This window comes from Strongylocentrotus purpuratus, unplaced genomic scaffold, assembly GCF_000002235.5.
Source record: "Strongylocentrotus purpuratus isolate Spur 01 unplaced genomic scaffold, Spur_5.0 spur5_scaffold_20, whole genome shotgun sequence".
Taxonomy (NCBI): Eukaryota; Metazoa; Echinodermata; class Echinoidea; order Camarodonta; family Strongylocentrotidae; genus Strongylocentrotus; species Strongylocentrotus purpuratus.
In genome coordinates, this window is record NW_022145606.1 from 37,086,963 (window position 1) to 37,091,237 (window position 4,275).

A 4,275-nucleotide genomic window follows, 5' to 3' on the forward strand; every position below is an offset into this window, starting at 1 on the left:
ATGTTGTATTGTAAAATGCATTGTTTAACAATGTATAACAATGTTTAAACCGAGATGGACGTATGGCCCTACGTGCTACCAGTGTCTGTGATATGGTGTATTAATACTGAAGCCCTAACATAATTGTGCTTCAAAATGATCAAGAAGTGCCTCTAAAAAGTAAAAATCTTTGTTTGACCCCTTTTACCATACTCGTTTTCCCCAATAAACTGTAGTGTTATGAAAACCGTTTGGCAAACACAAAATTTGGTTTCGATTTCCAATCGTAAATATCTTGATAATCAGACAGGCGATCAGATTGTAAAAGTCATTGAGTTCCTGACTGACCTAAATTTATCATTGCAGCATGAGCTAAATCCAGGATTTTGTTTCAGAATCTGAGAGTAAGTTACCCGATCCCTTTAAATGTGTTTGCATTAAAGGTGGTACCCCCCCCCCCCCTTCTCAGCAAAAGTCCAGTGTGTAAAGTCAATACGGGCAGATCTTTTTCTTTGTTACGAGCCAGAGATTTTGGGAACACGCATGCGGTACCTCCGTTCCCGTTCCTGGAGGGGGGGGGGGCGGGGGTGGTACTACTTCTTCATAAGATGTCAACTTATATGCATTGCATTAAACCTGTTGATATTGATCTAACTTGTATTCATCTCATGGTTATATTTATTTTATCAATAAAATAAAACAACACAGAGAAGGTTGTAGATGAGTACTAAGCAATCATTACTGTATGTAGGACGCCGAGTTGAAGTTATTCATGATTTATTCAAGAGAGGAAGGTCAGACAGACCTGGGCCCCATTGCATAAAACTTACCATTGATGGTAACTTTGCCATCAATGGTAACTACCATGGAAACCTTGATTTTGATTGGCTGTTGAGCCCTGTTACCATGGTAGTTGCCATTGGTGGTAAAGTTATCATCAATGGTAAGTTTTATGCAACGGGCCCCAGATGTTTTAAATATTTAACGAGAGAAAAATCATAGAAACAGAGAGAGGCATCGAGAGAGATGTCGACGCTTAATGAAAGAGAAAGAGTGATAATAAGGAGAGAGGAGAGAGAAAGAGACAGAGAGGGGAGGGAGAGATAGAGAGTGAGAGCAAGAATTAGGTGTGAAGAGGAAGATCTAAGAGAACAAGAGATTAAATTTTACAAATGTACACGTTTCCATGTACCTTTACTTAATTTATATTATAATGTAAACGATATTGTGATGGTCTTTGCTTAATTTTAGTTTGCATTCTTTCCTTTAGCTTTATCTTCTAATTTACTATTCTAATTTAGTAAATGTTAGTATAAATATAATTTTGATTTCTATCTCTTCCCCTATGTCATAGCCTCCATTCTTGCTCTCCCTTCCTCATGTTAGTCCATCTCTCTTTCCCTCTCTCTGTAATGATAACCCCTCTATCAATCTTTTCTCCATCAACTCATGATATGTTCCTCCTCTTCTCCTTCTCGTTCATCATCACAATCATCATCATCATCTCAAAACTGTATTAATCAATCTATAAGACTCTTTAGATTGATCAATACAGTTCTTATAACATATGACCTTTATGTACAAACAATAAACCAAATGGTCACAATCATTTAATAAAAAGTGGTAAGAACAATTATTCCAACTCTATGGGCAACAACGTAATCTCCATTTTCTCCTCCTCGTTCAAATATTAGCTTCTTTTTCATTCATTACTCGTGTTACTTCTCTATCTCTCTGACTATACTCACAAGAAAGTAGAATCAACGGTTTGACATGAAACAGTCTAGAAAATGAACTAAATTTATTCAAGTATCAAATGATTTTGAATTACAGACAGCTTTCTCCCATGAGATGAAAAAAATATCTCCCTAACCAGAAACTGGCAAAATAACTAAATGCCTTTCCCTCTTTGTAGTCTCTCATTCTTCCCTCTAGTGATGGAGGGTCCTTATCTACTAGGTACACACAAATGTCTCTATACATAGTAGACGACCAGCTCTGCAGTCTGCATGCCTTTCTCCCCCCCCCCCCCCCCCCCCCCCCGCCCCCTCTCCATCCATCGTCCAGTTTATCTCTACCTCGGATGGCTGAACAGTACCCCCAGAGTCAAGGCAGAGAACACCCATAAAATAATGACTACCGGTACTCGATTTCCAAGCTTGAGTCCCCTCCTTGTAGAAAGTCACGTAACACTTCTGTTGTCCATTGTGAAATGAGCTCTCTCGTAGCATCTACGTTATCTTCTGATTCATGGGTCATAGTGTTCGATGATGCTGCAACTGATAAATAAAAGGGAAAAGAAAATCAAATTTAAGTTTGTGACCAAAGAACCCTCATCACTTCTTCAACACTAGATCATGTAGCAGACGTGTATGCAGGGGGGAGGGAGTTTCGGGGGTTGAACCCCCCCCCCCTCCTCCAATTTTGTTTAGACTATGTGTGTGTGTGTTTTTGAGGAAACCCCCCCCCCCTCACTTTTTTAATAACAAAAATAAATTAAACATTTTTTGTGCTAAAGGGTGACCCAAAAAAGGTGACCTTACCCCCCACCAACTGATCAAAATATCGGTCTCCCAAATTTCATATTTTCGGGGAAAAAAAGAAGGAAAAAAAAAGGTGCTCTTACCACCCCCGGCTTATTCACCGGCTGGCCGAGTCGTTGTGAAATTGACTGCGTGATTTTCAAATTTTACCACCCGGCCCCCCCCCCCTCGAAAAAATCCTCCGTACGCCCCCGTCATGTAGATCCTCAAGTAGAGCTCATTGATATCAGACTATTATATTCAGATCCAGATCGAAAAAATCTATCGTTTTCATGGCCTCTTTTACTTTCTTACATTTATAATTTCTAATTGCAATCACTTTCTAGGCCTAACTGTCGGCCATTCTAGTAGACCCTATTCCATTATCAATTATAGGATCTGGAAAGTCTATTCATATTTCCTGAGACATAAATCTCATATTACTGTACATTTCTACCTAAAACACGAGACGAGTGTACTTAAGCAGCTTAAAAGACAATCAGTCTACTTAAAATGCACACACATTTGAACATACGGGACTAGATCTAGGCCTACATTTACTAAAGTTGGATCTCGGCCCACTCTCATTACGTCGTATTATCAGCTTTATTAGTCATAAAAATGAATAACCACAAACTTTGGTTTTCTTACCGTACAAATGATACTGGATTGGAAGAAAATCACTGCAGAATAGCGGACTATGTACAAGATTATGATGTTGATTCGATAAGAATCCCGTTGTTTGCAACAGGACAGCTGATCACGGCGAAGGTGAAAATGGACTAGAATTATGTCCCGGCATGCTTTGCGATGAAACAACCGTGAAGGCACGTATTCGATGGGAGTATTTTCAAATCCGTGTGACGTCATCAAAATACTGTTTTCTGATTGGACAAGGCAAATATGCATTGTAACACATAGACAGATTCATATTACACTGATTAGTGGAACTTTTAAGGGGTTTCTGGACCTAAGAAACACAACTGGAGCATTTTCAAATTTCTCTGACGTCATTAAAATACTGTTTTCTGATTGGACAAGGCAAATATTCATTGTAACGCATAGACAGATTCATATTACACTGATTAGTGGAACTTATAAGGGGTTTCTGGACCTAAGAAACACAATTGGAGCATTTTCAAATTTCTCTGACGTCATTAAAATACTGTTTTCTGATTGGACAAGGCAAATAATCATTGTAACGCATAGACAGATTCATATTACACTGATTAGTGAAACTTATAAGGGGTTTCTGGACCTAAAAAACACAATTGGAGCATTTTCAAATTTCTCTGACGTCATTAAAATACTGTTTTCTGATTGGACAAGGCAAATATTCATTGTAACGCATAGACAGATTCATATTACACTGATTAGTGGAACTTATAAGGGGTTTCTGGACCTAAAAAACACAATTGTAGCATTTTCAAATTTCTCTGACGTCATTAAAATACTGTTTTCTGATTGGACAAGGCAAATATTCATTGTAACGCATAGACAGATTCATATTACACTGATTAGTGGAACTTATAAGGGGTTTCTGGACCTAAGAAACACAATTGGAGCATTTTCAAATTTCTCTGACGTCATTAAAATACAGTTTTCTGATTGGAAAAGGCCAACATGCATTGTAACACATAAACAGATTCATATGACACTGACTAGGGAAACTTTTCAGGGGTTTCTGGACCTAAGAAACACTATTGGAGCATTTTCAAATTTCTCTCACGTCATTAAAATACAGTTTTCTGATTGGAAAAGGCCAACATGCATT

At 38.2% G+C, this 4,275-nt stretch overlaps 1 long non-coding RNA gene across 1 annotated transcript; it reads right to left on the bottom strand.

Moving 5' to 3' along the window:
- Positions 1-2,001: 2,001 nt before the first annotated feature.
- Positions 2,002-3,203, bottom strand: LOC115927119. The gene is made up of 2 exons (XR_004065428.1): positions 3,153-3,203; positions 2,002-2,258 (listed from the first exon to the last, which is right to left on the bottom strand). It is a non-coding gene; the product is annotated as an uncharacterized LOC115927119 (long non-coding RNA).
- Positions 3,204-4,275: the final 1,072 nt, after the last annotated feature.